Here is a 10,910-nt window from a genome sequence, read left to right as displayed (position 1 = left end):
GCATTGCAATACCATTTGTGCTCACTTTTATCATTAGTTACCTTGCTGTTTTTATATTTCAGATTACAAATACCTATATCTACCATCCATATTGCACTTGTATCACCATCTCTTCGCCGAACTAGTGCACCTATACAATTTACTATTGTATTGGGTGTGTTGGGGACACAAGAGACTCTTTGTTATTTGGTTGCAGGGTTGTTTGAGAGTGACCATCTTCATCCTACGCCTCCCACGGATTGATAAACCTTAGGCCATCCACTTGAGGGAAATTTGCTACTGTCCTACAAACCTCTGCACTTGGAGGCCCAACAACGTCTACAAGAAGAGGGTTGCGTAGTAGACATCAGAGTCGAGGACGGGCAGTCCGACGGGAAGGTCCGGCGAACAGCGGGGCGGCGCCGGGCGGCGTCATGCGGCGAGATCGGGTCGATCCCGATCTGGATCATGAGAGGGGAGGGGAACGAGTGACGTGGGCGAGTGGGGGGAGTGTGCGGTCGTGGGGGGGGGGGTTAGGGTTTGGCTGCGGGTGGGGTTATCCAGCCGGGGGTGGGCTAGCTGGGCCGCGTGGGTGGCCAACTGGGCCAGTTGGCCCAGTTGGCCGGGGGGTGTCCTTTTCTTTCTATTTTTATTTTGTTTTGTCTTTCTCTTTTCTTATTTTTATTTGCTACTTTTGCTTTCTTTTAGTTTCCTTTTATTTTAGTTTAGTAAATTACCAAAGTTGCACCTAAATAGATTTTACAAATTATGCCACTGCCACAATAGTTTAATACTTATAACAATTTAGTTTTGAAATTGTTAATTATTTTAAAAGCATTTAAATAATTGTATTTGCTACTGTTTTATTCATTTTAGAGTATTTAACATTTTATAGAAGTGCGGTTTCTCCACCAGTATTATCCATGATTTATTTGTCACATTGAGAACATTTTAGTTTTGACTTTTGAAAACTTTAATTGTTTGACTTGATTTTGAATTTAAATTTTGAATCAGTTTTTGAACTAACGCAAGATTATCAATAGTAATCGAGGTGATGTGGCATCATTAGCAGGGAATTGCTCTAGTCTAATTATCCGGGCGTCACAATTCTCCTCCACTACAAGAAATCTCGTCCCGAGATTTAAGAGGGGAGTAAGGGGGAAATGTCTGGTTACGAAATTCTAATGAATCTTCTCGGTCTCGGTTGCTCTTCCCGAAGAGGTCGATCCATTACATTGTTGCCTTCATTTCTCTGCTTCAAGTCATCATGATGAAGTCGACATCCTTTCTTCGGAAACTCCACCGTACTTACGAAAGAATAAAGGGGGAGTATTCCGGGAGAACGGACCTTGGCAACGTTGACTATCTGGTCGATAACATCGAGGAAGGTGGCGGGAGGTAACTCTCGAATTGAAACTTAAAAAAATATCGAGAGCAAAGTAAGGAGATATCATGGCAAGTTTCGAGCGGGCAGGCAATCGTTCAATGCCTGAAACAGGGCGTGAAAGGGGCTCAAAGCAACGGAAATAAGTATTGTGTCTGATACCAGTATTGATGATCTCTTGAAAGGTGGCTCGTGAATTACATACGAGGCCACGCGCGAGGAATAACTATGGAAACAGGGGGTGTAGAGGGGAGTCAGGTTTCGATCCTATGGAACTGTGGGTTAAAAAGTAGAAAGGGCGGTGATATTTTGCACAGTCATGATAACAAGGCATGTCAAAGGATAGCCCATCAGTTATGTTGGCAACACGTTGGTACCAAGGGCGAGGGACGAAGAGAACCATTTTCCTGCTCGTTGAACGAGGCGGACCAATAGGCAAAGTTCTCGCCCATCGGTGGTTACCAGAATGTCATAAACAATAGTAACAGTGTCTTGCTGACAGAACTATACAACGAGGTGTTTACATAAGCAGGGAAACATTACTGCTTGTATAATATAGATCACAAGAAGGTTTAAACAAACCAATGGAAAGGAAAAGTGGTTATAAGGTTTAAACAGAACAATGGAAGGGAAAATGTGTATACACACATATTTCGGGGGTATATCCTTCCCAAGGACAAGCGGAGCATGATATCCATGACAGGATAGAAAGTAGAAAACCATTTAGGTAAGGGAGAGGAATCTCATGATATTACCCATACAACGGTGTTAGGATAAATGCTAAAGAAAATTTAGCATTGTGCTTCAAATGCTCTTATTGAAAATCGGATTACCACAGACATGCTTCGAGATAGCATTGACATGGTCTTCAAGCAAAGGTCAGACTTTTGATACAAGAAGGATCCATCAGGAACAACTTGTAGAATAAGTCTTACAATTTCCTCATGGAAGAAAGGATAACCTTGCTAATAAGGAAACTATAACAGTAGGTCCTCCGGCCAGGTGTGCTGGGCATGACATCACCTTACCGGGTCATATAGAGACCAATGTTATAACTCTTGGAATTAGGTTTCAACCATCATATCTGAACGAGATTCAGATCTGATTGGGGTCTAGATACTTCGGACTCGGAATGCCTAAGAAGAAAAAGGTGCAACACAAGTTGACAGGATGACATTGTAAGATTCTCGGGAAATGAACTATGGAAGCGAGTTCCAAACAAGAGTCCATCATTAAACCAAGGAGAGGATGGGGGTGGTTGATGGACTCAGTGACAATCCTCGAGATTTCCAACAAGATGGATTTCCACATTTATGTGAACAAGGAGATAGCATTTGTCAGATCAAATGGTATAATGATGTATGCTCGAGGCAAACATACACCATTAACCATTGGTTGAAAGGTGCACCCATAATATGGGCTTAGGTAGCATGATCAATGTTAGAATGGTGATTCAATAACCAATGGTCTAAGAATGAAATATCGACCATTAACTTCAAAGCGATAGGGTTGCTAGAAGTTTTGAATTCGCACAGCATAGTTCAATTGTCGGTTTTCCGGTTAGAAATAACAGGAGGACCAAGAAAGAATGGTGATGGTGAGAAGTATCACTATACCAAGAATTCTTAAGAGGTGGAGTAATCCTCACGACATTATTGACATAAAAGATGGTAATACTCCAAGGTAAAGAAGAACAAATGCTAGATAGCAAGGAACTCAAGGTATAACACAGAACCCAAACAAGTTTGTGTTGGAGGGAAGGCAATAAAGTGGTCGATGACAACACAAATCATCGAGGGCAAGGATATTATTTCTCATCATGAATTCAATTGATATCCTGGAAGAGCTCAGAATGCTGATGATGATCACGACACATGTGTCGAGAGATTTCATGAAGATGTAATCGATCGACGATGACATTAAGTTTAAAGGAATGATGAAGCGAAAGGTTATTGGAACCATGGGTACGACACAAACTCGAAATCAAGTTTGTTGTTCAAGGAGAAAGGATAAGACAAGGAAGATCGATGTAAGATTAGCTCACCATCAAAAATTGTGCTCCATGAAGAAGGACCAGGTAGCACAGTTAAAATTTATCACGATAATGATATAGCCGATCAGGCTAGTAATGACCTGAAGGATTAATAAACTCATAAGCAACAAAGATTACTTAGAGTTATTGAATCGGAGTGCGGAATTGATTCACTTATCAGTGTTCTCGGTTGACGACAACCCAGAACCCAGGAAAATTGGAATCGGTGAGAAATAACAGTTGATGAAGAACCCATAAGAAGTTATGTACTTCCATGATATTCTTGAGATACCAGAGGGGTAATACTCGACGACAAACCAGAGTAGAGGTTGGACTGGGGTATTGCTTTGCAGAAGACAAGTACTTCAACTTGTCCGAGAAATGGGATCCAAGAAGAACATATGGTCGGAACCACGATTGCAAAGGATCAATTCACCAATACCAAAGGATATTATATCAAGGAAATATTTATTATTACAAGAAGCTACCATGATAGGATCTACATCGTGTCCATGGGCATGAACACAAAGTTCAAGGTCGACTCCCACTTCTCCAATGCATAACCTTTCAAACAGAGGAAGAAACATTGCAAAGGCATTGGATTATAGAAACAACTAACTAATTCAAAGATCAAATGCAAAGGAATTGTGATATCCAAATCAAGGGATTAGAAGCAAATGCTCTGACTAAGGATGGATAAGTTGAGCAGGCTTAGGGTTACCATCGATGGTAATTTGATTGGTCGAGATCCAGCTCATGTTTAAAATGACGTCTGAGCCGGAAGGATGAATTCTGGGTTGGATTGATGATTGCGAGCATTCAAAAACATATTGAATCAAAGACTGAAAATGAAAGTGACACAGGATGCTCGTGAATATGGCTAGACATATGGAAAGTAACCATAATGCAAGCAGACAAGTAATTGCAGAGCAATAGTTGGCAATGGATTATCGGAAGACCGGATAGTATTTCAAAGTAGCTTGTGGATCACATGATCAACTAGGAATGAACAAATCCTCGATGAGTGTGAGGAATTATCCATAGATGTATTAAAGTGAAAATGGAGCTGCAAGGCAGCAGGCATGATGGATTCTCGGGATATTGGAATGTTTCAGGGAATCTTGTAATAACAAGAGAAATTGGGGATGAAGGTATGAACGACAAATGCAGGTAGTTATCCATAACGATTTATCGGTGGTAGGGATTGCAACGGCAAAGGGCACAAGGGTCTCGGGAAAACATCGGAGAGTATCTTCGGAATCTTCTGGCGCAGCAGGCGATCATCTGTAATAAGGGGCTCTCCGGAAGGAAGTAGCTACGAGAACCTAGAGTCAGAGTTAGTAAAATCGTTTAACCTGAATAGAAGAGAGATCAGAGTCCCAGAGTATAGGTCGAGGAATAAAAGATCCTAATACCACCCAATGGCGACGTGGGCCCTTAAGCCACACAGCCATGTTAGTAAAAGTTTTGTAAGTCTAGACTCGACTTCGGCCAAGGAGTGTGGAAGGGGGATTCCTACAGGCAGTCGGCTCTGATACCAACTTGTGACGCCCCCGATTCAATCGTACACTAATCATACACGCAAACGTGTACGATCAAGATCAGGGACTCACGGGAAGATATCACAACACAACTCTAAAAATAAAATAAGTCATACAAGCATCATAATACAAGCCAGGGGCCTCGAGGGCTCGAATACAAGTGCTCGATCATAGACGAGTCAGCGGAAGCAACAATATCTGAGTACAGACATAAGTTAATCAAGTTGACATAAGATGGCTAGCACAAACTGGGATACAGATCGAAAGAGGCGCAGGCCTCGTGCCTGGGATCCTCCTAAACTACTCCTGGTCGTCGGCGGCGGCCTGCACGTAGTAGTAGGCACCTCCAGTGCAGTAGGAGTCGTTGTCGACGGTGGCGTCTGGCTCCTGGGCTCCAGCATCTGGTTGCGACAACCAGGAAGAAAGGAAAAGGGGGAGCAAAGCAACCGTGAGTACTCATCCAAAGTACTCGCAAGCAAGGAGCTACACTACATATGCATGGGTATATGTGTAAAGGGGCCATATCGGTGGACTGAACTGCAGAATGCCGGAATAAGAGGGGGATAGCTAATCGTGTCGAAGACTACGCTTCTGGCAGCCTCCATCTTGCAGCATGTAGAAGAGAGTAGATGGTAAGTTCACCAAGTAGCATCGCATAGCATAATCCTACCCGGCGATCCTCCCCTCGTCGCCCTGTGTGAGAGCGATCACCGGGTTATATCTGGCACTTGGAAGGGTGTGTTTTATTAAGTATCCGGTTCTAGTTGTCATAAGGTCAAGGTACAACTCCGGGTCATGCTTTTACCGAGGGACACGGCTATTCGAATAGATAAACTTCCCTACAGGGGTGCACCACATTACCCAACACGCTCGATCCCCTTTGGCCGGACACACTTTCCTGGGTCATGCCCGGCCTCGGAAGATCAACACGTTGCAGCCCCACCTAAGCACAACAGAGAGGTCAGAACGCCGGTCTAAATCATATGGCGCAGGGGTTTGGGCCCATCGCCCATTCCACACCTGCACATTGCGAGGGCGGCCGGAAGCAGAACTAGCCCCCTTAATACAAGAGCAGGCTTACGTTCCAATCTGGCGCGCGCCGCTCAGTTACTGACGTCAAGAAGGCTTCGGCTGATACCATGACGTCGAGTGCCCATAACCATTCCCGCGTAGTTGGTTAGTGCGTATAGGCCAGTGGCCAGACTCAGATCAAATACCAAGATCTCGTTAAGCGTGTTAATTAAAGTATCCGCGAACGCCGACCAGGACCAGGCCCACCTCTCTCCTAGGTGGTCTCAACCTGCCGAGTCGCTCCACCACAAAGTAACAGTCGGGGGCCGTTGGGAACCCAGGCCCACCTCTACCGGGATGGAGCCACCTGCCCCTTCAGCCCCCATCTCCGAACAGTATCATAAGTAATGTAACAGGATAAAGTATATAGCATATGCCCGTGATCACCTCCCGAATTGATCACGGCCCAGTAGTATAGCATGGCAGACGGACAAGAGTGTAGGGCCACTGATGGAATACTAGCATCCTATACTAAGCATTTAGGATTGCAGGTAAGGGTAACAACTGTAGCAACAATGACATGCTATGCAGCAGAATAGGATTAACCGAAAGTAGTAACATGCTACACTACTCTTATGCAAGCAGTAGAGAGAAGGAATAGGCGATATCTGGTGATCAAGGGGGGGGGGGGGCTTGCCTGGAAGCTCAGCCGAGAAGGAGGGGTCGTCAACACCGTAGTCGTACTGGGTAGCAGCGACGTCGGTCTCGGTGTCTAACGAGAGAAGAGGGGGAAGAAACAATAAATATAATGCAAACAGATGCATATCGATGCATGACATGAAAAGTAACGGTGCCAGGTGTGCCCTAACGCAGTAGGAGGTGATACCGGCGAAGGGGGGAAACATCCGAGAAAGTATCCCCGGTGTTCCGCGTTTTCCGGCAGATGAACCGGAGGGGGAAAGTTGCAAGTTTGCTATGCTAGGGATGTGTGGCGGACGAACGGACTGCGTATTCGGATTCGTCTCGTCGTTCTGAGCAACTTTCATGTACAAAGTTTTTCCATCCGAGCTACGGTTTATTTTATATGATTTTCTAAAGTTTTAATTATTTTTAAAATCTATTTAATTATTTTAAATCAACATTATCCAGAATAGTGTTTGCTGATGTCATGAGCATGACGTCAGCAGTCAACAGGGCGTTGATTGGGTCAAATTGACGCGTGGGTCCTATATGTCAGAGGCTTAGGTTAACTAAATTGGCTTAGTTAATTAAATAGGTGATTAGGTTATCTAATTATGCTTAAATTAAGTTAATTAATTAATTAATTAATATTTTTAATTATGTACTTTTTTATCTTTTTTTTAAACATTCTGGAGGCGGGGCCCTCGTGCCATTGACCCCAGGGGGCCTAGTGGATCGGGCGCTAGCGGGGCCACGGGCGCCAGCCTGTCTGGGCGCTGGCGGGGACGCCCGTCGGGGCGGGATCGAGCGCCGGCCGCGGCCATGGCGGGGCGCGGCCCCGAGCGATGCGCGCGGGCACTAGGGAGGAGGGCGGCGGTGATGCGGGCAAGCGTCGCGGGCGCGTGGACGCAGCAAGCAGAAGCGGCCAGCGGCAGCAGGCGGGCGATGGGGCGTGTGCGGAAGGAGAGCAACAGTAGCGATGGCGCGAGGCGAGCAAGGGGCAGGCACGGGCGCAGGCGGAGCACGGCCACGGCGTCCTTGGGCGCGGGAAGGTGGCGTGGAGCAGGAGGCACGACGAACGTGGCACGGGCAGGTGGCCGCGGACGCGCAACGACGAGCGTGGTGCGGCGAACAACATAGAGACGGGGGCGAAACGGGGATCGAGGGCGCGCTCACCGGGCCCTGTAGGCGTGCAACAACGTGCTCGAGGAGGGCTTGATGGCGGCATGCTCCGACGATGGGGACGGCATCCTCGGGCGTGAGCAGATCCGTCGAGGGAGAGGGAGATGGGAGCGCGAGGTGGCGGGCGACGAAGCCGGCGAGGGAGAGTCGAGGACGGGCAGTCCGACGGGAAGGTCCGGCGAACGGCGGGGCGGCGAGATCGGGTCGATCCCTATCTGGATCATGAGAGGGGAGGGGAACGAGCGACGTGGGCGAGTGGGGGGAGTGTGCGGTCATGGGGGGTTAGGGTTTGGCTGCGGGTGAGGTTATCCAGCCGGGGGTGGGCCAGCTGGGCCGCGTGGGTGGCCAGCTGGGCCAGTTGGCCCAGTTGGCCGGGGGGGGGGTGTCCTTTTCTTTCTATTTTTATTTTGTTTTGTCTTTCTCTTTTCTTATTTTTATTTGCTACTTTTGCTTTCTTTTAGTTTCCTTTTATTTTAGTTTTAGTAAATTACCAAAGTGGCACCTAAATAGATTTTACAAATTATGCCACTGCCACAATAGTTTAATACTTATAACAATTTAGTTTTGAAATTGTTTATTATTTTGAAAGCATTTAAATAATTGTATTTGCTACTGTTTTATTCATTTTAGAGTATTTAAACATTTTATAAAAGTGTGGTTTCTTCACCAGTATTATCCATGATTTATTTGTCACATTGAGAACATTTTAGTTTTGACTTTTGAAAACTTTAATTGTTTGACTTGATTTTGAATTTAAATTTTGAATCAATTTTTGAATTGATGCGAGATTATCAACAGTAACCGAGGTGACGTGGCATCATTAGCAGGGAATTGTTGTAGTCTAATTATCCGGGCGTCACAAAGTATGTCTCTGTTGGAGCGGTGTGGAGGCACAATTCTCCCCAAGAAGCCATTAGGGCCACCGTATTCTCCTGATGCCCTCACACAATGCGAGATGCCGTGATTCCACTGTTGGTGCCCTTGGAGGCGGCGGCGAACCTTTACAAACAAGGTTGGGGCAATCTCCACAACTTTGGAGGCTCCCAACGACACCATGAAGCTTCACCACAATGGAATATGGCTCCGCGGTGACCTCAACCGCCTAGGGTGCTCAAACACCCAAGAGTAACAAGATCAGCAAGGGATTAGTGGGGGGATTCAAATTTCTCTTGGTGGAAGTATAGATCGGGGCCTTCTCAACCAATCCCTAGAAAATCAACAAGTTTGATTGGCTAGGGAGAGAGATCGGGAGAAAATGGAGTTTTGAGCAACAATGGAGCTTGGGGAGGGAAGAGGTGGTCAACTTGGGGAGGAAGACCCCCCTTTTATAGTGGGAGGAAGGATCCAACCGTTACCCACTAGTTCAGCCCGCGACATGCGGTACTACCTGTTGGGGAACGCGGTATTTCAAAAAAAATCCTACGATAACGCAAGATCTATCTAGGAGATGCATAGCAACGAGACGGGAGAGTGAGTCCACGTACCCTCGTAGACCGAAAGCGGAAGCGTTTAGTAACACGGTTGATGTAGTCGAACGTCTTCACGATCCAACCGATCCAAGTACCGAACGTACGACACCTCTGTGTTCAGCACACGTTCAACACGATGACGTCCCTCAAGCTCTTGATCCAATTGAGGACGAGGGAGAGTTCCGTTAGCACGACGGCGTGGCGACGGTGATGATGAAGTTACCGGCGCAGGGCTTCCCCTAAGCACTACGACGATATGACCAAGGTGGTAAACTATGGAGGGGGACACCACACACGGCTAAGAGATGTCTGTTGTGCCTTTGGGGTGCCCCCCGCCTCCGTATATAAAGGGGGGAGGAGGTGGCCGGCCTAGGGGGCGCGCCATAAGGGGGAGTCCTACTTGGACTCCGGCCCCCTCCTTCCTTCCATCGGAGAGGGAAAAGGGGGAAGGGAGAGAGAGGGAGAAGGAAAGAGGGGGGCCGGCCCCCTCCCCTAGTCTAATTTAGTTTGGGCAAGGGGGGGGGCTCCCCTCTCACGTGGCCTTTCTCCTCTCCTCCAATAAGGCCCAATAGGCCCAATACTTCTCCCGGGGGTTCCGGTAACCTCCCGGTACTGCGGAAAAATGCCCGAACCACTCGGAACCATTCCGATGTCCAACTGCAACCTTCCAATATATGAATCTTTACCTCTCGACCATTTTGAGACTCCTTGTCATGTCCGTGATCTCATCCAGTACTCCGAACAAACTTCCGTCATCAAATCACATAACTCATAATACAAATCGTCATCGAACGTTAAGCATGCGGACCCTACGGGTTTGAGAACTATCTAGACATGACCCAGATGCATCTCCGGTCAATAACCAATAGCGGAACCTGGATGTTCATATTGGCTCCTACATATTCTACCAAGATCTTTATCGGTCAAACCGCATAACAACATACGTCATTCCTTTTGTCATCGGTATGTTACTTGCCCGAGATTCAATCGTCGATATCATCATACCTAGTTCAATCTCGTTACCGGCAAGTCTCTTTACTCGTTCCATAATGCATCATCCTATAACTAACTCATTAGTCACATTGCTTGCAAGGCTTATAGTGATGTGCATTACCGAGAGGGCCCAGAGATACCTCTTCGATATACGGAGTGACAAATCCTAATCTTGATCTATGCCAACCCAACAAACACCTTCGGAGACACCTGTAGAGCATCTTTATAATCACCCAGTTACTTTTGACGTTTGATAGCACACAAGGTGTTCCTCCGGTATTCGGGAGTTGCATAATCTCATAGTCAGAGGAACATGTATAAGTCATGAAGAAAGCAATAGCAATAAAAATAAATGATCATTATGGTAAGCTAACGGATGGGTCTTGTCCATCACATCATTCTCCTTATGATGTGATCCCGTTCATCAAATGACAACACATGTCTATGGTCAGGAAACTTAACCATCTTTGATTAACGAGCTAGTCAAGTAAAGGCATATTAGGGACACTCTGTTTTGTCTATGTGATACGTCTCCAACGTATCTATAAATTTTGATTGTTCCATGCTATATTATATTCTGTTTAGGACATTATTGGGCTTTATTATACACTTTTATATTATTTTTGGGACTAACCTAT

The sequence above is a fragment of the Triticum aestivum genome, chromosome 2D, assembly GCF_018294505.1.
Source record: "Triticum aestivum cultivar Chinese Spring chromosome 2D, IWGSC CS RefSeq v2.1, whole genome shotgun sequence".
Taxonomy (NCBI): domain Eukaryota; kingdom Viridiplantae; phylum Streptophyta; class Magnoliopsida; order Poales; family Poaceae; genus Triticum; species Triticum aestivum.
This window is presented reverse-complemented; position numbering follows the sequence as displayed.